The sequence below is a fragment of the Eptatretus burgeri genome, chromosome 3, assembly GCF_056783735.1.
Source record: "Eptatretus burgeri isolate ZD-2024b chromosome 3, Ebu_testis_v1, whole genome shotgun sequence".
NCBI classification, from domain to species: Eukaryota; Metazoa; Chordata; class Myxini; order Myxiniformes; family Myxinidae; genus Eptatretus; species Eptatretus burgeri.
In genome coordinates this window covers 42,741,569-42,765,070 of record NC_140963.1, presented here as the reverse complement: position 1 = coordinate 42,765,070, position 23,502 = coordinate 42,741,569, and the positions used below count along the sequence as shown (strand labels likewise).

General features: G+C 42.5%; 1 long non-coding RNA gene across 3 annotated transcripts in view; it reads left to right on the top strand.

Annotated features, from left to right (window-relative positions):
- LOC147029775 (uncharacterized) overlaps window positions 1–23,502 on the top strand; it is a 59,520-nt gene that overhangs the window by 10,461 nt on the left and 25,557 nt on the right. For all 3 annotated transcript variants that reach the window (XR_015056070.1, XR_015056072.1, XR_015056071.1), the window contains exon 2: window positions 18,480–18,662. This is a non-coding gene — a long non-coding RNA (uncharacterized LOC147029775). The remainder of the gene's footprint in view (window positions 1–18,479; window positions 18,663–23,502) is intronic.

Below are 23,502 nucleotides of genomic sequence, written 5' to 3'. Positions count from 1 at the left end.
GGGTTCCCCTTTTATGAACACCATTTTTATATACCAATTCCCAAAACTGCTGGGAACACGTCTTTATATGGCAGTTGTAACCTAGAAACACGTTCATTTATTTTTTTTTGTCGACCGGAAGACGTCATTGGAATACATCTACATACGTCGATGTGTGTTGGGGCTACGTAAAGAATTGGTTCAAAGCACGTCAAACATAAGTTAGAAATAAGTTTCGCGTAAAAAAGACATTACCGCGACGTGTTTCGACTTATGAGTAGCTTATAAGTAGCCTTTGTGGACGTGTGTAAGCGTCCACATATCGTGTGTAAAACTTATCCTCATCGCATGCGAACGTGTGTCATACGCCGAGTACGTCGTAAAATTTTGAACATGTTCAAAATTTCTTGACGTACTCTACTTACTACGACTTATGATAGCGTATTTAGTGTTCTACTCGCGCATACCAAGCTTACCCATACCGTATTCGACGTGCCCCAACGTTTTAGACACACTTTTTGTTACGTCGGCATACGCTGGCAAGATCGCCAAGGTGTGACCGCGATTTTGACCCTTCCATTTCTACGGCAGTTATGATTTGAATCGTTGTGCATCAGCCTTTTAATAGGCTACGTCACGACATCGTCGGCGATGCGTGCAACGCGCTATGCCTGAGTTAGACTATCGTTGGGCATCGGTTGTGTAGGCCGACAACAGGTTCAGCATTCGTTGGTATAAGTTATCTATAACACAACGAAACGTTCTGTGTAGTTACCAATGCGTTATGCATAAGACCAAGTCGTTATGAATACGTCCGAATCTTAAAAAAAAAACATCAAAAGTTCAACGTAAGCCAGCGTTTTACATACATTTTAACACATTGCCATCGCTGGCTAAAACGTCAAGGTGTGACCGGGCCTTAAGAAAAGAAACCTTTACTTGAATCAAGGTATCAATTTTAACTGAGGATCAGTACTTTCATTGTGTGAAATGAACCAAGGTACCAATTGGGACTAAGATTGGTACTTTCATGGTGCAAAATGAACCAGGTGCCAATTTGAACTGAGGATCAGAACTTTCATAGTGTGAAATGAACCAAGGTACCAATTTGAAAAGATGATTGGTACTTTCATTGTGAAAAATGAACCAACGTGCCAATTTTAACAAAGGATTGGTACTTTATTTGTGTAAAATGAACTAAAGTACCAATTTGAACTGAGGATTGGTACTTTAATTGCGTGAAATGAGTCAAGGTTTTAACTGAGGATCGGTACTTTCATTGTGTAAAATGAACCAAGGTACCAATTTGAACTGAGGATTGGTACTTTCATAGTGTAACATGAACTAATGTACCAATTTGAACTAAGGATCGGTACTTTCCTTGTGCAAAATGAACTAAGGTACCAATTGGAACACAGCATTGGAACTTTCAATGTACAAAATACACCAAGGTACCAATTTACCTGAGGATAGGCACTTTAATTGTGTAAAATTAACCAAGGTACCAATTTGAACTGAGGATCGGTACTTTCATTGTGAAAAATAAACGAAGGTACCAATTTGAATTGAGGATTGGTACTTTCATTGTCTAAAATGAACCAAGGTACCAATTTGAACTGAGGATTGGTACTTTCATTCTGTAAAATAAACGAAGGTACCAATTTGAACTGAGGATCGGTACTTTCATTGTGTAAAATAAACGAAGGTACCAATTTGAACTGATGATTGGTACTTTCATTGTGTAAAATGAACCAAGGTACCAATTTGAACTGAGGATTGGTACTTTCATTTGTGTAAAATAAACTAACGTACCAATTTTAACTGATGATTGGTACTTTCATTGTGTAAAATGAACCAAGGTACCAATTTGAACTGAGGATTGGTACTTTCATTGTGTAAAATAAACTAATGTACCAATTTTAACTGAGGATTGGTACTTTAATTGTGTAAAATAAACTAATGTACCAATTTTAACTGAGGATTGGTACTTTAATTGTGTAAAATGAACCAAGTTACCAATTTTAACTGAGGATTGGTACTTTAATTGTGTAAAATAAACTAATGTACCAATTTTAACTGAGGATTGGTACTTTAATTGTGTAAAATGAACCAAGGTACCAATTTGAACTTAGCATTGGAACTTTCAATGTGTAAAAGCTGTTAGCTCTGGCTAAAAAGCTCTGGCTTTTTTTCTGGCTCCCAACATCCTTGGGAGTAGTGAATGCAGCCCATGGAATCAAAATGTTGGGGACCACTGGCATAGAGGATAGACCAAGTTTTTGTGTTCTATGGCTTGATATATTTTAAAATTGAATTTTGCTAATTTCTCACTTGAATTCATCTTTCAAAGAACTCTGTTCAAAGGTATATCTTTGCTTTCGTCGTTTTAATGTACTTTATGTGTCTGTACATTTGAGCGTATGTGTATGTATATATATGAACTGTATTAATTTAACACAACAGCACTTGGCACCATTGTGTGTGTTGTTGGTTCTTATTTATATATGCAGGTTTCAGAATGTGGAACAGAATCCTCCCAAGTCTGGAAGTATCCACCTCCATTTTGGGAAGGGTGATCATGAATCATGATCATGATCATGATTTGCCTCCTCTCTCTCCCTTCTTCCGTTCACTCTCTCCCTTCTTCCCTACACTCTCTCCCTTCCCTCTCTCCTCTCTCTCCCTCCCACTTTCTTCCCTCCTCCCCTTAATATCCTCATCAGTGAAGCGACGGGTTGTATTTGCCTGCCACACTCACTCTGAGCTGTCTTGCCTGGGTTTGAATCACGACCCAGCGAAAACTGTCATCCCAGTGTTTCACATGAAGGTTGACTCATCATTGTGTGTACCATCTCTTGGATGGACATTTAACTGGACCTCACATCTACTGGAATCCCCACTCCTCTCCCCCTAAGCATTCTTCCCTACCCACTCTTCCCTCCCCACTATCTCTCTCTCTCTCTCTCTCTCTCTCTCTCTCTCTCTCTCTCTCTCTCTCTCTCTCCCTCCCTCTCTCTCTCTCTCTCTCTCTCTCTCTCTCTCTCTCTCTCTCTCTCTCTCTCTCTCTCTCTCTCTCTCTCTCTCTCTCTCTCTCTCTCTCTCTCTCATCTCTCTCTCATCTCTCTATCTCTCTATCTCTCATCTCTCTCTCTCTCTCTCTCTCTCATCTCTCTCTCATCTCTCTATCTCTCTATCTCTCTATCTCTCTCTATCTCTCTATCTCTCTATCTCTCTCTCATCTCTCTCTCATCTCTCTCTCATCTCTCTCTCATCTCTCTCTCATCTCTCTCTCATCTCTCTCTCATCTCTCTCTCATCTCTCTCTCATCTCTCTCTCATATCTCTCATCTGCCTCTCTCTCTCTCATCTGCCTCTCTCTCTCATCTGCCTCTCTCTCTCTCATCTTCCTCTCTCTCTCTCATCTGCCTCTCTCTCTCTCATCTGCCTCTCTCTCTCTCATCTGCCTCTCTCTCTCTCATCTGCCTCTCTCTCTCATCTGCCTCTCTCTCTCTCATCTGCCTCTCTCTCTCTCATCTGCCTCTCTCTCTCTCATCTGCCTCTCTCTCTCTCATCTGCCTCTCTCTCTCTCATCTGCCTCTCTCTCTCTCATCTGCCTCTCTCTCTCTCATCTGCCTCTCTCTCTCTCATCTGCCTCTCTCTCTCTCATCTGCCTCTCTCTCTCTCATCTGCCTCTCTCTCTCTCATCTGCCTCTCTCTCTCTCATCTGTCTCTCTCTCTCTCATCTCCCTCTCTCTCTCTCATCTGCCTCTCTCTCTCTCATCTGCCTCTCTCTCTCTCATCTGCCTCTCTCTCTCTCATCTGCCTCTCTCTCTCTCATCTGCCTCTCTCTCTCTCATCTGCCTCTCTCTCTCTCATCTGCCTCTCTCTCTCTCATCTGCCTCTCTCTCTCTCATCTGCCTCTCTCTCTCTCATCTGCCTCTCTCTCTCTCATCTGCCTCTCTCTCTCTCATCTGCCTCTCTCTCTCTCATCTGCCTCTCTCTCTCTCATCTGCCTCTCTCTCATCTGCCTCTCTCTCTCTCTCTCTCTCTCTCTCTCTCTCTCTCTCTCTCTCTCTCTCTCTCTCTCTCTCTCTCTCTCTCTCTCTCTCTCTCTCTCTCTCTCTCTCTCTATCTGCCTCTCTCTCTCTCATCTGCCTCTCTCTCTCTCATCTGCCTCTCTCTCTCATCTGCCTCTCTCTCTCTCATCTGCCTCTCTCTCTCTCATCTGCCTCTCTCTCTCTCTCTCATCTGCCTCTCTCTCTCATCTGCCTCTCTCTCTCTCATCTGCCTCTCTCTCTCTCATCTGCCTCTCTCTCTCTCTCATCTGCCTCTCTCTCTCTCATCTGCCTCTCTCTCTCTCATCTGCCTCTCTCTCTCTCATCTGCCTCTCTCTCTCTCATCTGCCTCTCTCTCTCTCATCTGCCTCTCCCTCTCTCATCTGCCTCTCCCTCTCTCATCTGCCTCTCCCTCTCTCATCTGCCTCTCCCTCTCTCATCTGCCTCTCCCTCTCTCATCTGCCTCTCTCTCTCTCATCTGCCTCTCTCTCTCTCATCTGCCTCTCTCTCTCTCATCTGCCTCTCTCTCTCTCATCTGCCTCTCTCTCTCTCAGCGGCCTCTCTCTCTCTCATGTGCCTCTGTCTCTCTCATCTGCCTCTCTCTCTCTCATCTGCCTCTCTCTCTCTCATCTGTCTCTCTCTCTCTCTTCTGCCTCTCTCTCATCTGCCTCTCTCTCTCTCTCTCTCTCTCTCGTCTGCCTCTCTCTCTCTCATCTGCCTCTCTCTCTCTCATCTGCCTCTCTCTCTCTCATCTGCCTCTCTCTCTCTCATCTGCCTCTCTCTCTCATCTGCCTCTCTCTCTCTCATCTGCCTCTCTCTCTCTCATCTGCCTCTCTCTCTCTCATCTGCCTCTCTCTCTCTCATCTGCCTCTCTCTCTCTCATCTGCCTCTCTCTCTCTCATCTGCCTCTCTCTCTCTCATCTGCCTCTCTCTCTCTCATCTGCCTCTCTCTCTCATCTGCCTCTCTCTCTCTCATCTGCCTCTCTCTCTCTCATCTGCCTCTCTCTCTCTCTCATCTGCCTCTCTCTCTCTCATCTGCCTCTCTCTCTCTCATCTGCCTCTCTCTCTCTCATCTGCCTCTCTCTCTCTCATCTGCCTCTCTCTCTCTCATCTGCCTCTCTCTCTCTCATCTGCCTCTCTCTCTCTCATCTGCCTCTCTCTCTCTCATCTGCCTCTCTCTCTCTCATCTGCCTCTCTCTCTCTCATCTGCCTCTCTCTCTCTCATCTGCCTCTCTCTCTCTCATCTGCCTCTCTCTCTCTCATCTGCCTCTCTCTCTCTCATCTGCCTCTCTCTCATCTGCCTCTCTCTCTCTCTCTCTCTCTCTCTCTCTCTCTCTCTCTCTCTCTCTGCCTCTCTCTCTCTCTATCTGCCTCTCTCTCTCTCATCTGCCTCTCTCTCTCTCATCTGCCTCTCTCTCTCATCTGCCTCTCTCTCTCTCACCTGCCTATCTCTCTCTCATCTGCCTCTCTCTCTCTCTCATCTCCCTCTCTCTCTCTCATCTGCCTCTCTCTCTCTCATCTGCCTCTCTCTCTCTCATCTGCCTCTCTCTCTCTCTCACCTGCCTCTCTATCTCTCATGTGCCTCTCTCTCTCTCATCTGCCTGTCTCTCTCTCATCTGCCTCTCTCTCTCTCATCTGCCTCTCTCTCTCTCATCTGCCTCTCCCTCTCTCATCTGCCTCTCCCTCTCTCATCTGCCTCTCCCTCTCTCATCTGCCTCTCCCTCTCTCATCTGCCTCTCCCTCTCTCATCTGCCTCTCTCTCTCTCATCTGCCTCTCTCTCTCTCATCTGCCTCTCTCTCTCTCATCTGCCTCTCTCTCTCTCATCTGCCTCTCTCTCTCTCATCTGCCTCTCTCTCTCTCATCTGCCTCTCTCTCTCTCATCTGCCTCTCTCTCTCTCATCTGCCTCTCTCTCTCTCATCTGCCTCTCTCTCTCTCATCTGCCTCTCTCTCTCTCATCTGCCTCTCTCTCTCTCATCTGCCTCTCTCTCTCTCATCTGCCTCTCTCTCTCTCATCTGCCTCTCTCTCTCTCATCTGCCTCTCTCTCTCTCATCTGCCTCTCTCTCTCTCATCTGCCTCTCTCTCTCTCATCTGCCTCTCTCTCTCTCATCTGCCTCTCTCTCTCTCATCTGCCTCTCTCTCTCTCATCTGCCTCTCTCTCTCTCATCTGCCTCTCTCTCTCTCATCTGCCTCTCTCTCTCTCATCTTCCTCTTTCTCTCTCATCTGCTTCTCTCTCTCTCATCTCCCTCTCTCTCTCATCTGCCTCTCTCTCTCTCATCTACCTCTCTCTCTCTCATCTGCCTCTCTCTCTAATCTGCCTCTCTCTCATCTGCCTCTCTCTCTCATCTGCCTCTCTCTCATCTGCCTCTCTCTCATCTGCCTCTCTCTCTCATCTGCCTCTCTCTCTCATCTGCCTCTCTCTCATCTGCCTCTCTCTCATCTGCCTCTCTCTCATCTGCCTCTCTCTCATCTGCCTCTCTCTCATCTGCCTCTCTCTCATCTGCCTCTCTCTCATCTGCCTCTCTCTCATCTGCCTCTCTCTCATCTGCCTCTCTCTCATCTGCCTCTCTCTCATCTGCCTCTCTCTCATCTGCCTCTCTCTCATCTGCCTCTCTCTCATCTGCCTCTCTCTCATCTGCCTCTCTCTCATCTGCCTCTCTCTCATCTGCCTCTCTCTCATCTGCCTCTCTCTCTCTCATCTGCCTCTCTCTCTCTCATCTGCCTCTCTCTCTCTCATCTGCCTCTCTCTCATCTGCCTCTCTCTCATCTGCCTCTCTCTCATCTGCCTCTCTCTCATCTGCCTCTCTCTCTCTCATCTGCCTCTCTCTCTCTCATCTGCCTCTCTCTCTCTCTCATCTGCCTCTCTCTCTCTCTCATCTGCCTCTCTCTCTCTCTCTCTCTCTCTCTCTCTCTCTCTCTCTCTCTCTCTCTCTCACTCTCTCTCTCTCTCATCTGCCTCTCTCTCATCTGCCTCTCTCTCATCTGCCTCTCTCTCATCTGCCTCTCTCTCATCTGCCTCTCTCTCATCTGCCTCTCTCTCATCTGCCTCTCTCTCATCTGCCTCTCTCTCATCTGCCTCTCTCTCTCTCTCTCTCTCTCTCTCTCTCTCTCTCTCTCTCTCTCTCTCTCTCTCTCTCTCTCTCTCTCTCTCTCATCTGCCTCTCTATGACCCCACTCCCTCTCTCCTTTGACTCCTCCCCTCTCCCCTCTCCCACCTCTCTCGCACCTGCCTACAGTACCTACAGTGTATATAAATTCTACACCACCTTTCAAAATTTTCAGCTTTTGCTGCCTTGTAACCTGGAATTAAAGTGCATTAAATCAGACTTTTTCCACCTTTATTTACACATCGTAACCCACATAGTACAGGCATTTTAGCAGAAATATTTGGTCAACGTCCCACCAATTGCAACAAAAGCAAACTCAACAGATTTTGATTCCTGGATATGTCCTCAGTGACAGGAAAAAGTCCTAAGGGATCCTCCAGGGGGAAAGTCCTGAAATCATGGAAATCCAATATGGCCACCACCGGCATCGGGGAAAATGAGAAAATTGTAAAGATTGATATTTGAAAATGTAAATATATGTTTTTCTGCATTCTAATTGTTTCTAGTTATGGTCAGTATATTTATATACAAGAATAATTATAAAAAAGTGAAATATATTGAGGGTAAAATAAAAAATTATAGCATTTTTGTCCAAAAATGTCAATTTTTTGTCCCGAAAAAAAAAAATTTACCTGATACTGATTTTGGCTCCTGGTCAAAAAAATAAGAAACGTTGAAGACACAAAATGAAATCATGTCTATGGCAATACAATATAATTATGTAAATCATTGAAACATGACAAAATTCACAATTCCACTCGGGGCAATCACATCTGCCTGACGAAGGTTTCGAAATGAAAATGAAAATTCGCATTAAACTCAGAAACTACATCCATTATAAACTTGGGAAAAATCAAGCGTATTAAAGTTAGAACTCGACAATGTCGTCATCATCCTCATCATTGTCACATGGAGTGTTTGTGCAGCCAGAGCCCCTGCAGTTTCCACAAGCTGGAGTGCACTCAATGTTGTGCTTCTTGCATGTGCATCTCATGGTGCTACATTCAGCCTGGCAGTTGCACCTAATGACACGTAACAGCTTTTCAGGAGCTGGAGCTATTGATATCTGAAGTGGCACAAAACCCTCGTCACACTTCTGCCAACCCCAGTCTGTGGAAGAAGTATGCAAGTCTGACGTCTTGAAACGAATCAAAGACCACCTTCAGAAGCATGCCGAGTCTGCAAAGATATATTCAAGAACTTCAGCGCTCTGGGTTCAGTATATGGACATGCTGGACATTCTATGCAAATACATCTGGGCAGAGTGCACTGGGAACTGGGCACTACACACACAGGCCATCCAGGAAATGCTGCCTTACCTGGCAGCCTCGGGCCACAACCTGTATGCCAAATCTGCGAGGGTGTATCTGCAGCAGATGTCCAACCTCAAAACTCAACATCCCAATGTCCAACAACGTTTTGATGAGGGGTTCCATGTGGTTCGACAAAGTGATCGCCTGTGGGCAGGTCTTTCATCTGACCTGATCATCGAACAAGTTCTGATGAGAAGTTTGAAGACCAGCGGGGGACTCACACGAGGGCGAGGAATGACGGAGCAACAACGGCTGGTATGGCTACTATCAATGCCTGCCTGTGCAGAAATAAACCAGGCAATGCAGGAGCTCACAGGTGTGAACTACAACACTGGAGAGCAGAAGAAGAACTTGACCAAGGCAAGACAATCTCGTGACTGGGAGGACACACTATCAGCTCTTCAGTATTTACAGGAACGGAATCCGTTCAGTTGTGATCCACGTCTGAGGAACATTGCCACTGGAGTTCATGCACACCCCACCGTCAACGTCGATACAGCACATGCTGTAGGAGCCAAAATATTGAAATGTATGGATGGGAAAACACCTGCCGAGTACACATTTAAGAGGAAAGACCAAGTTGTCACCCTCGGCATGAAGTCATGTTTTTTTTTCTTTTTTTCTGTCACTGAGGACATATCCTGGAATCAAAATCTGTTGAGTTTGCTTTTGTTGCAATTTGTGGGAGGTCATCCGACATTTTGACTGAACTACAGGTTCCAAGTGAAAAACAAATTCTACAAATTTCAGAAAATTAATTAAAAATACAAAACGAGAATATCTTGGTTGGATCAGTGTCCACCCCCCCCCCCCCCCCCCCGAGTCAATACGACAGTAAATATATATGTATATATATATATATATATATATATATATATCTATATATATATATTATATATATATTATATATATTATATATATATGCATATACATGACCGGTTAAAAGTTTTAGAACACCCACATTTTTCCAGTTTTTACTGAAATTTAAGCTGTTTAATGTTTCAATGTACTCTGAAATTAAAGCCTAGAACAAATAAACAATTGCAGATAAAAAAAGAAATCATGGAATCGTTTTGTTGAACAAAATGTAATCGAAATTTTTGACTCGTCAAAGTAGCCACCTTTTGCAGATATAACAGCCGAGCATACTCGTGGCATTCTTTCTTCAATGGAAATCAAATATTGTCTGGAAAGTTCTTCCCAACACTGTTGCAGAAGTTCCCACAAATGTGTTGCACTTGTATGTTGTTTTGCTTCCACCCTGCTGTCCAGTTCATTCCAAACCAGCTCGATGGGGTTTAAGTCTGGAGACTGTGCTGGCCATTCCATGATTTGAAGCCTACCATCCTGTTTGTTTCTTCTCAAGTACTTCTGACATAGCCTGGAGGTTTGTTTTGGGTTGTTCTCTTGCTGTAGAATGAACCCCTGACCAACTTGGCGTAGACCAGAGGATATTGCATGGCGTTGCAAAATGCTGTGGAAGCCCTTTTGATTCAGGGTGCCAGTCACTCTGTGCAAGTCGCCGACTCTGGATCCAGCAAAAGAGCCCCAGATCATCACGTTTCCTCCTCCATGTTTGACAGTTGGTGTCACACACTGAGGAACCATCCTTTCGCCTACTCGACGGTATACAAAAACCCTGTGTGATGAACCGAAGATTTCACATTTTGATTCATCGGTCCATAAGACCTTCTTCCAGTTTTCAGTAGTATACTGGCGGTGCTTCATGGCCCAGGCAATCCTCTTTTTCTTATTTTGCCAACTTAACAATGGCTTTCTCACTGCCACTCGACCTGTAAAACCTGCTTTAAAGTCTTCTCTTCACCTTTGAAACTGAGACTTCCTTACTTCGACCAGTGTTAACCTGTGCTTGAAGCTGCTGTCCTGTGAGCCGCCGATCAGGCAAGCTGTTGACTCTCAGAAACTTGTCTTCTGATTGTGTTGTGGCTTTGAGTCTGCCAGACCTCTTCCTGTCAGAGTTTCCTCCAGTTTCCAAGTGCCTTTTGATGGTGTAGGAAATTGTACTCACTGATACCTTGTCTTCTTTGCAATTTCTCCAAAGGAAAGATCGACACTTTTAAGGGTTATAATGGTCTGTCTGTCTTCCTTTGTTAATTTACTTTTTTCGCCATGATGATAGCAATATACTACTTCCTGCAGTCCAATATTGTCCAAATAATGCTTCAGAGGGTGTAGCAACACAGTCTGTTCCAACACTGCTTTTACACAGACAGAGGGTTTGTAACTAAGTAACAAAAGTTGGAGACCTGTATGAATCGTTTGCATCAACTTTCAAGGCTAAATTTACTTCCATTGCTGCAGAACAGCTGCAGTTGCTAACCCATTACTTGTTCTCTGAAAAGGGCCTTTTTTAACAACTCTGAAATTTACATTATTTTTCAGTTTTTGGTAACAAACTTTTTTTGAACCTGTTTACCACTTAGCAGGTGGCAGTTTACCACTTAGCTTTATACCATTTCAGGTTATTCACTGGACTTGAACTGCTTAAATTTGAGTAAAAACTGAAAAATGGGGGTGTTCTAAAACTTTTGACTGGTCGTGTATGTGTGTGTGTGTTTATATATATATATATATATATATATATATATATATATATATATATATATATATATATATATATATATATATATATATATATATATGACTTCCACCCTTTGCCACACATGGAGTGTACTTGCACAACTCAACAGGATAGTTAACTATAAAGTATTTTATAATTTGCTGTCAATTGATTACATTCATTGATGAATTTGTTGATTTCACTGCACATTATATAACTGTTGTTATTTGTATCCCAGATTTAAATGCCTTGCATTTCTTGATGATGAAGTATCTCATGGTTAAGTGTCCTCTTCCATTGAGTGTTCTTATTGTTAAGTATTCTTTTGGTTCAGTATTGAACAATTTATGATCGTTGTTCAGGCAGTGTTAGCTCCATATGTCATCAGCCATCAAAGACTGTTTGTAAACTGACTATTTGGCAAATTTTCAGTCTCTCACAATATAATTTAAAATCTGATTGATTAAAACTATCATGGAAACATCCACAAAAGGGATAAAATGTGTGTTCTCCTTTTGTATTCCTTTCTGATTTTTGTTCCATTGCTGTTTCTCCCTGGGTTTTGTCTTCCTCTTCTTTCAGGCACCCTTTCTGTGTTCCAACTGGTATCCAGGTTGTTCAGCCCTCGGTCCTCATCCCCCCCCCCCCCCGTCTCTCTCTCTCTCTCTCTCTCTCTCTCTCTCTCTCTCTCTCTCTCTCTCTCTCTCTCTCTCTCTCTCTCTCTCTCTCTCTCTCTCTCTCTTTCTTCTACTTGCCCATTATTCGTTCAGATTTCCCTCCGTTGTGTCCCTCTACCCTGCTATTGGTGTTTTTATCTCCTTTCCACTGCTCAATTTGCTCTGTTCTGTTGTGTTCTTTGTTCCAACTCCTCCACGAGCCTCAACCTTGTCTACAAAAGATATTTTTTTAAAGTAGGTTTACATCCACTAATTATCTCATTAAATGGCCGTACACTGCGATTTTGCAGTTATTTGTTTATTTTTACAATTTATCAAAAAGCAAGCAGAGTTTCTGAAACTTTTCAATCTGTCAGCAAACCTTTAGGCTGGCCTTTCAACCAAGTTTGTCCTCCAAGGAAAGGCGCTTACTTAAGCATTACCCATGACGCCCAATGACACTCCATCTCCTCGCAACATAAAAGGTTTTTGCGCACAGTGCATTGGAATGCACTTCTGCACTGTGGCCCATTGCCTCTTGGTTCCACTTAGCAGCCTTTGATGATATCAAATCTAAAGCCTTGAACATCATTATAATCTCATTCAGGATGTCTAGGATCAGGGTCTGTTTCTTTCACATCACAGGCAGGTAGGTAATTTGTAAGTGTTCTTTCCCTTCTCATCTGGCCTTGCAATCCCTGCTTTCTCAGCAACCATCCCTGCCCATTCCCCGGTGGGTAACAAGTTTTTATTCTGTAATCCCTTTGTCGTTCATTTTAAACCTTCCACATATATTCCCATTCTTAGCAAACTCTGGTTAGACTTGCTTGTCTTCAGGCACCATGTCATCCTGCTCCTCAGCTCTCCTTTTGCATAAGAATCAATATCCATACACAAAAGGCATTGAATTCCATTAGTTGTATCGATGAACTGCATGCTTGCCTGAGCACGTTCTTGATAATTAATTACAAGGTCTTTGTAGAGAGCTAGACCAACCTATTTTATCAGTCTATTTCAATCCAAAGACCAATTAGTTGTTCATTACAGAATATTCCATGATGATGTAAGGACCGATTCCACAACCAACAAAAAAAATTCAACAAATGAAATAAATTTTACAATTTGTTCTTATTCATCCAGTACAATACTTGTGATTGGTTGCAATATAAATAATTGCTATTATAATTGTTATTGTGATTCACGGTTGCAAAGTGTGACTGCTGAAACAAGAGGCAAAACTTTTAGGTGGTAAAGTAGAAAGCAAGGAAAAAATTGACAGGAAAGGTAGTAGAAGCAGGAGCTGCACCTCGGTTCAAACAATAAATTGGTTATTGGTTTAAGATCAACATGAGACAGGATAGTTTACCCCACTGATGCTTTTATATTCAGAGGACTTGAAGGCAAGGTACAAATTATTGGGTTATTGATTGAGGGAAATGGAATCCAATGTAATTTTTGTCCGGGATTCTCCTGAGCATGTGTGACGGTGGGGAATTTGTAAGTGTAGCAATACATGTTCACCTATGGTTGGATAAATGGTTTGTGCAACATGAATTTGGGTTTTCAATGCATTATGAGTCGTTTAGAGGATAATTAGAACTGTATTTGTACTCTTATATACTTCCTGGCAGTTTAAGTTAACTTTTGAATCACTATAGCTTATGTTATTGTGATTTATACGCTGCAGTAAGGTTGCTGATAACTGAAGCAATTGCAGTTCTAACTAGAAGGGCACTCAGTGGAGCGCATACCTCTGCCATACAATGCCTGATCCACTGGAGCATATCAGGCCCAATAAAGTTTTCAAATATGCTATGTATCATTTTTGGCCCTATCTCTCAATGATGAGGAATCACTTAAAAAATTCTCAGATCCGGATCTGGATTCGGATCTTCACCAATATTGCCATCCTTGGCAAGGTCACCTACTTGCATAAAAAAATTCAAAACGATTGTTTGAAAACTGTGGCCAAAAATCATGTGACAGAGAAACAAACAGAGAGACAAATGCTACAGACCAACTTCTTTTGGCTGCTCCCTTTCGGAGTCGCCACAGCCGATCATCTGTCTCCATTTTGCTGTCCTCTACATCTTCCATTGTCACGCCAACCACCCGCATGTCTGCCCTCACCACATCCATAAACCTCTTTGGCCTTCCTCTTCTCCTCCTACCTGGTGGCTCCATCCTCAGCATCCTTCTCCCGATATACCCAGCATCCCTCCTGTGCACACGTCAAAACCATCTCAATCTCACCTCTCTCACTTTGTCTCCAAACCGTCCTACCTGCGCTGTCCCTCTAATATACTCATTTCCAATCCTGTCCATCCTCGTCACTCCCAACGAGAATCGCAGCATCTTTAACTCTGCCACCTCTAGTTCTTCTTCCTGTCTTTTTGTCAGTGCCACCGCCTCCAAACCATACAACATAGCTGGTCTCACTACCATCTTGTATACTTTCCCTTTCACTCTTGCAGATATCCTTCCATCACAAATCACTCCTGAAACTCTTCTCCACTCATTCCATCCTGCTTGCACTCTCTTCGTCACTTCTCTACCACACTTTCCATTACTTTCAACAGTTGATCCCAAGTATTTAAACCCATCCACGTTCACCACCTCAACTCCTTGCAACCGCACCATACCGCCACCATCCCTCTCATTTTCGCACATGTACTCCATCTTCCTCCAACAGACTTTCATTCCCCTTCTCTCCAGTGCGTACCTCCACCTCTCTCGGCTCACCTCAGCCTGCTCCCTACTCTCACGACAGATCACGACGTCATCCGCAAACATCATAGTCCATAGAGACTCCTGTCTGATCTCGTCTGTCAACCTATCCATCACCATTGCAAACAGGAAAGGGCTCAGAGCCGATCCTTGATGCAATCCCACCTCCACCTTAAACTGGTCCGTCATTCCTATCGCACACCTCACCGCTGTCACACTGTCCTCATACATATCCTGCACTACCCTCACATACTTCTCTGTCACTCCCGACTTCCTCCTACAATACCACAACTCCTCTCTTGGCACCCTATCATAAGCTTTCTCTAAATCCACAAGCACACAATGCAACTCATTCTTGCTTCCCTATACTTCTCCATCAACACTCTCAAAGCAAACATCACATCTGTTGTGCTCTTTCCTAACATAAAACCCTATTGTTGCTCACAAATCATCACCTCTCCTCTCAACCTGTAGCTAACAAATGCTACAGTCCAACACAGTTGGAGGAAAAAAAAATTTCACCAAGTAATAACAAAATTGACTGATCAATATACTTGAAAAATCTTCGATTTTGCAAGTAACAAACAGACAGGAGTGAAAATAGAACCTCCTTCCCCCTTTCGTGGCAGAGGTAATTACAGTAGTCTTAAAACTTGAGTTAAAACCATAGTTAGCCCATCCCCCACACAGTGGAAGATGGGGTTTTTGCGATCTGTGTGTCTGTCCAAGCCGTAACTTTAACCATTTGAGCTTCTGTCATCAAATTTTCATCAAAGCTTCATTCTGAAAATTATGAAAAGACAAATTAATTATTAAAAAAAAAGTTTTCATTATTATTAGCTCACCTGAAACTTCGAGGAAGCTTATGGGATGATGTCGTCTTTCTTTCTTTCTTTCCGTCCGTCCGTGCACATACATTTGGAACTTTTTCTCTGAAACTGCACATACGATATCGATGAAACTGTACCACAGGGTCCATCAATGTCGATGTACTAAACTTTGTTCATGGCATTAAAAACAATCAGGCCCTAAGGGGATCTACGGGGGTTGCCCCCCCCCCCAAATTTGTATTTGCTTTCTTCTCCAAAACCACACACATAATTCCGATGAAACTACAACTTTCACCACCCATGGTGGACCAAAGTTTGTTCATGACATTTGAAAAAAATCTTCTTCCAAGGGGATGTAAGGGGGGTTTCTCCCCAAAATATGTATTTGCTTTCTTCTCAGAAACTACACACATAATTCCGATGGAACTTAAATACAACCTTCAACACCCGTGATGTACCAAATATTGTTCATGACATGAGAAAAATCGTGGTTGATGAGGGAGTTTCTCCCAACAATATGTATTTGCTTTCTCCTCCAAAACTGCACACACAATTCCAATGACACTTGACTACAACCTTCATCACCCATAATGTACCAAAGTTTGTTCACACCATAAAAATTTTTAAGGTCGAAGAGCGTCTATGGAGGGGGGGGGTGTTGCCCCCCAAAATAGGCATTTGCTTTCTTCTCAGAAACTACACACACAATTCTGATGAAACTTGACTGCAACCTTCATCAGTCATGATGTACCAAATTTTGTTCATGGCATTAAAAACAATCAGGCCCTAAGGGGATCTTCGGGGGTTGCCACCCCCCCCCAAATATGTATTTGCTTTCTTCTCTGAAACCACACTCAATTTCTATGAAACTTGACTGCAACCTCCATCACCTATGACGTATCAAAGGTGGTTGATGGCATTTAAAAAAAGTCGGTTCGGGATCTTGTCTACGGGGGGGGGGGGGTGCTCCCTTGCTTTCTTCTCAGATACTACAAATGTAATTCTGATGAAACTTCACTACAACCTTCAACACTTATGATGTACCAAAGTTTGTTCATGACATTAGAAAAATTTGAGGTCTTCGAGGGTCTATGGGGGGGGGGTTGCCCCCCCCAAAAATAGGTATTTGCTTTCTTCTCAGAAACTACACACACAATTCCGATGAAACTTGACCACCACCTTTATCACCTGTGATGTAATAGTTTGTTCACAACATTAAAAAAAATTGGATTCTGAGGTGTTCTATGTGGGCTTTGCCCCCCAAAATATGTTTTTTTTTATTCTTCTCTGAAACCACACACACAATTTCGATGAAACTTGACCACAACCTTTATCACCCATGATGTACCAAGGTTTGTTCATTGCATTAAAAAAAAAATTCCATAGGTATTTTCTTTCTTCTGCATAACATATTTTGTGGGTAATCCACGCCTACCCGTGGTTCCACTCATTTGTTTCTCCTTTTCCTGCCCATGCAACCAACTTCTACATTCTCTTCAATATCATTCTTCCATCCAGGTCTTCAACGGCTGTTCACCACCATCTCCCATCAAAAACCATGATCTTTTCCACACCCGTGAAACCACCCCCACAAATTTTGCTTCTGCATTAATCGTGTCCACCCCCTGCTTTCTCCCCTACCCCTCAACTCTACCCGCACGTCCCTTGTTGTCTGTCTCTTTATTTTCTCCATCGGCTCTGCATTTGGAATTTCTCCCTTCTCTTTCCGTTGTTCCTTTTGTTATATTGCATCCTGTTCCATTCTGTGTTCTAGCTCTTCCACGAGCTTTGACTCTGAATACAAAAAAATAACTATCTGGGACACTTGGGACAAGTAGCACTTGGGAATCAGTATGAAGAACAGTATGAAGAGTTTGGCATAATTGCAGAGGCGTGGTGGGCCTCAGGCCTCCTGCATTGAAGTTCCTTGTGTTTCCTGGTGTAACAGTTACTGTGTTGTCCAAGTTTAAAGAGAAGTCAGCACTAACTGTTTCGTTTATCTTCTTTCCTCTCTTCAAAAACATTTCAACGATCTTCTTTGGTTGATAAGAAAGTTGGGCTTGCTGGACTTTTTTACCTTTCATTTGTTCCTTCTTCTCCTTCTTCTTCATCTCCTTCCTCTTCTTCTTCATCTTCTTCATCTTCCTCATTTTGTAAGGGGTGAGGCCAAATCGTATGAGGCCATCAGTGTGACCAGGCCCATTCCACATTTTATCTACATACAAGCGCTACTCGTTGAGGAGGATTAAAGTGATCATTATATCTCTCTATGTCACTGATTGTAAGACTTCATGTCGAAAGAAAGATTACAATGTATTTTGTCCGTGATTTCATGTAAATGCATTGCACGTCACCTACATTAATTATATTTGCATAACTTATTTCGACACCATTTGAAGTCTGTTTCCTGTTCGTTTGATTTATTATGCTCGCCAAATGAGCCTGAGAGGGTATTGCATTTGGGTCTGTTTGTTTGTCGGTTTGTCTGTCTGTCTGTCTGTCTGTCTGTCTGCTTGTTTGTTTGTCTGCAGAGAACTTTTGTGTTTTTCTCTGCAACCATTTGTCGGATTGAGACTAAATTTTCCGCATTGTTGCAACTACTCATGTAAAATGTTTCAATGATAATTATGACGTCATAGGTCACGTGGTGTGGCAGCTATATTGGAAAAACAGAAAACCTTTGGACCCCTGTATCTCTGAAACTGTACCAAGGAAAAAATTAAAAGTTGGCACATTGCAAGTACTCATGTGGAATTACGATTTTTATGCCATTATAGGTGCCCTCATTATGATGTCATAATGGCATATGTAGAGCGCCACATACGATCATTATGAAAATTTTTGAGGGTCATCTATGGATAAAATGTTCCACAGGAAAAAAAAATTCATGATGTCATCGGTCACGTGATTCAGCAGCCAAATTGTTTCAAAAAAAAACAACCTTCAAAAATCTTCTTCTCTGAAGTGGCTGAACAGATTGAGGCGAAACATTGCACCTATGACTGCCTGTCCATGAGAAACAAAAGGTTCATACATATGATGTCATAGGTCACATGGTTTGGCAGCCATATTGGAATTTCCCTCAAACCTATAAGAATACACCAATTAAAAGAAGTCCTGGTGAGTGTTTGCAATCACTGATTGCTCTTTTTCTTTTGTATTTGATTTATAGTGAAACCGTTATGCATTTCTGAAGTATTGTTGTCACAAATCAACATAATTTCTTTGCAGTTTCAGGGAGCTTTTCGGAGCTTTCATGGAGCTTTACAAAGTGATTAAAGAACTTTCTCAAAGCTTCTTTGAGAATGAATCAATGGCTGAAGGGTTCTGTATGAACACTGCTCCTTGTGTCTATATCCGCGTACGACATGCAACGAACCTGCAATACTCCAATTACGAAACCCCTAATGGCAGGTAAGCACTTTCTGCCATTAAAGTGAAACACTTTATTGTGTACACTGTACAGTACAATCCTATACAGTGAATCTGTTTTGTATCAGTTTAAACCGTTAAAGGGAAAGGTTTGTGTTCCTAAAGGGATCAAGCTGATTTTAACCCATTCTGCATTGTTAATTACCCTGTGCTATCTGTGGTGAGATGGGTTTAAGTATATGCAATATATTATAGCCTATATGTTTGAGCACAGTGATGTGATTGATCTTCATCATACCTGATTCTGTGGTGCTTTTATTTTGACATCTGTAACTTCACTTGGACGTTGTTTTAAACTTATAATTATTTGTTGAAATTGTAAATGAGTACAGGTGAAGAACCACGAGTCAAGTTTGATGTAAGTAGTGATGTAAACACACATAGGTATGATGAGGACGTACGTCGCTCTGATCGAGAACCCAAATCCACCGATGACTATACTGAATGGAAGTTAGTTCAGCGTAAACATAAATTGAAATCAGCCGTTTTGAACTAGCACAAGAGGGCAAGAAGCATGGAAAGAATGTTGTCAGATTCAAGTGATTTCGATACAACGTCAAGTGACGTTGTTAAACAAAGATGAGATGTTCTTGAGAGATACATGGATGACGTTTAAAAGGCACGTGATCTACTTGATCAGTTTACGCCATCTAGAAGTATGGATTCAGATATTGACTTGTACTATCAATCTGTGGAACAGGAAAGTTACCATATTTCCAAATGTATTACAGATCATATACGCAACATTATGGCAGAAAGGGATTGCCAGGTTTCTAAAGGTAGTCAAGCTTCCTCCAATTCTCATGCTTCTCAGTCCTCAAAGGCATCAACTACATCTGCAAATGCTGAAGCTCTGGCGAAAACAGCTGCATTAAAGACAAAATGAAAATATTTCGACTCGGAAGCTAAGAAAAGAGCAGAACTTGCAAGGGTTCAAGTAGAAGGTCAAGCAGAACTTGCAAGGGTTCAAGTAGAAGGTCAAGCAGAACTTGCGAGGGTTCAAGCAGAACTGGACCCTAACCCTAACAGGCTTCAAGTTGTGAAGGAGCTTGACATGGCACATGGCACAACAGGCAAAAGTAAATGTCTTTCGTGAACTCAAACGTGAAGAGAGTTCTCTCCCAGATCAAAGACATAGACCATCACTGCCTGATATTGACAAGGAAAGGTTCGTTGAAAATTATGTCTGCAACCACTGTGTAGAGATTAACTCTGTAAATTTGGATCATCATTCATATGGTGAAAATATCAATTCATATGCAGAGCCAGACTTAAGAAAGGTCATTATACCAGACCGAGAAACATCTAACCGGAACAGAGCCAGACCTCAGAATCACAAAGATGTGCCACAATCTGAAAATGAACCACGCCTTGAAAACACTGGTAATGGGAATCATATAGTTGTGAACAACACCAAGTTATCTGCTTTAGCCAAATGCTTTGCTGATCAGGTTAACCTTGGAAGTATATCCCAACCTAAGCCTGATTTATTTACAGGAAACGCCCTTACCTACCCTCCTTGGAAAGCAGCATTTGAAACTTTAATAGAAGGAAAGAAAGTCCCACATTCAGAAATAATGTATTATTTCTGGAAATATCTAGGGGTGCTGTGAAAGAAGCTGTTGAAGGTTACCTTCTGATCAATAACACTGAGACATTTGACGATGCAAAGAGCGTACTCAAACGACGTTACGGGGATCAGTTTCTCGTGTCCAAAACATTCAGAGAGAAACTAGACAATCGGTTTAATATTGCATCACGAGATGGCCCAGCTCTGTGTAACTACACTGATTTCTTGTGACAATGTGAAGTGGTCGTGAAGAAAACAGAGTCTTCAAGTTCTAAACGACAGCTGAGAAAATATGAAATTGCTCATAAAGCTTCCTGAGTGGCTGACCTTGCGATGGGTAAGAATCATCTCAGAATGGAAGGAAGATAAGAAACATTTTCCACCTTTCTCAATGTTTGTCAAGATTATTGCCGAAAAAGCAGAAATAGCTTGTGATCCGGTAACTTCACTCCAGGCTGTGAAATCAATAAGTAAAGCCAGTCGTCCAGAAGGCAAATATTCAGGAATATAAGAAACCAAAGAAAGGTGAGTGTAGCTACTTCTCTCTCCACTGAAATGACACAGAATTGTGAAAACGTACAAGTTGAAAGTGATGGCAAGTTGTGCTTTCTCTGTAAAAGTGAGCATCGAATTGATGACTGTAGATCATATTGAGCGAAAACTTTACTGGACAGAAAGACCTTTGCCAAAGAAAAAGGTCTTTGTTTTCGGTGCCTTGATAAAGGACATTTAGCCAAGGCATGTCAACATAGAAAGGTCTGTACAACGGGCAAAGGACGGCACCCAACTGCTCTTCATGGAGATAGCAGAGAGATAAGCACGTCACAACAGAACACTGTTCTGAAAGTAGTATCAAGAGACACCACTGATAAGTCTGGAGACAAGTATGTCAATGCTCAGAATGGATTTAATCACCTCAACAACGCAGGTCAGAGCAGTAAATGCTCAATGATGGTTCCTGTATGGTTATCGCACTGTAACAAGCCAGAAGTTGAAAGGCTTGTGTATGCGTTACTCGACACTCAATCCGATATCACCTTCATACTCGAGGATACTTCTGCTGCATTTGACTTGAAGGGTACACCGTTGAATTAAATCCTGTCTTCAATGTCTGCCAGGGACCATCTGTTACAAAGTCAAAGGATTGACGGCTTGTGGGTTAGAGGCTGCAATAGCTCATTGTGGATATCACTTCCAACTACATACTCTCGTGAGATTATGCCAGCGAATAGGTCTCACATACCAACACCAGAAGTTGCGAGGAAATGGCCACACCTGCATAAAATTGCTGACGAGCTGGTATCGCTCCATGATGCTGAAGTTGGTCTCCTTATTGGTTACAACTGTGCCAGGGCTTTAACACCTCGAGACATAATTGCTCCCACTAGCAACGAGCCATGTGGTCAAAATACGGATCTGGGTTTGGGAATAGTCGGAATTGTGGACCCCAGTGCTCCAGACACCGATGATATTGGAGTGAGTCATTGCATTCTCTCAAGATTAGTATTATCAGAGATACCATTATCTGGTAAGGCATGTGAAAGTGAGTATATAGAGGTCGTACTCTGTTCAAGAACCAAGGTGAAATAAGCTATCAACCCTCATGTCACTTGAATTATGGAAATGGTTTTCAATGAAAGACAAGGAGAGGAATCATCTTTTCCTTAAAGGACAAAATATTTCTTTCTATAGTACTGAAAGGTGTTCGTCTCTTGGATCAGCTCTACGAAATGCCATCGCCATTCAGAGAATCTTATCGGAAGCTACATAACAACAAGTCCATGATGATCCATCGCTTTAGACAATTGAAAATTGCTTCAATAAAGACTCAAGGTACAAACAGGATTATATGGCCTTTAGCAAAATATTATACAAAATGGACATGCTGAGAAGGTACCACCATCAACCACAGATAAAACTGATGAATCATTGTGGTATATTCCACACCATGGAGTGTATCACGTGAGGAAGCCAGGTAAAATCCGTGTAGTATTCGACTGTAGCACATGATTCCAGGAACCTTTTCTCAACAACCACTTGCTGCAGGGTCCTGATCTAGCAAATCCCTTGGTTGGAGTCCTTTGCAGGTTCTGCCAGGAGCACATTAGACTGATGTGTGACATAGAGCAATTGTTCTTGCAATTCAAGATCAAGAATGAATGAGACTTTCTCCGGTTTCTATGGTGGGACGACTGTAAATGAACCAGTTGATACCGGATGAACGTTCATCTTTTTGCACCAAGTCCTCTCCGGTTTGAGTGAACCTTGGCTTAAAGCAGATAGCCAGCGCCAATGAGAGTGAATTTGGATCAAATGCTGCAGATTTCATCAGACATAACTTCTCTGTCGATGATGGCCTTACATCAGTTGTTTCTGTCAGTGAAGCCATCAACCTTATCAATAACACCAATTCTATGTGCTTACAGGGAGGGCTGAGAATGCACAAGTTCATCTCAAATTTAAAGGATGTCTTGGCTGCCATTCCATCCCAAGATCAGGCAAAGAGAATTCAAAATCTCAATCTGATGCAAGATTCACTACCATTGGAAAGAGCTTTGGGCATCAAATGGTGCATTGAATTTGATACTTTCCAATTTCAGATTCACTTAACTGACCAACCAGTAATGAGATGAGGTGTCTTATCGACAGTGTGTTCAGTATACAACCCTCTTGGATCCTGTTGTCCTAGTCGGTAAACAGATATTGCAAGACCTATGCAAAGATTAGATGGACTGGGACAGTCCACTTCCACAATATCTTTGACCACGACAGGAACAATGGAGAAGCAAGCTCTTCCTCTTAGAGTCATTGTGGATCAGCAGGTATTTCAAACCGACTAACTTTGAAAAAGTTATAAAGGCGAAGCTCCATCATTTATCTGACGCCAGCATGAGTGGATATGGGCAATCTTCATACTTCCGACTGGTGGACAGGCATGAACAAGTCCATTGCTCTCTTGTAATAGGAAAGGCATGGGTTGTACCGTTAAAAATGATCACAGTTACAAGAATGGAATTTACAGTGGCACTGGTGTCAGTCAAAGTAAGTGCACTCTTGACCAAGGAACTTGAGATTGAGAATGTGTGTGAAATCTACTGGACTGACAGTAAGGTCGTTCTTGGTTACATTGCCAATGAAGCAAAGCAATTTCACGTATTTGTCGCGGAAAGAGTTCAAAAGAAATGGGATCACACAGATCCGGTGCAATGGAAATACGTACCGACCAATCGAAATCCTACAGACGAAGGGTCA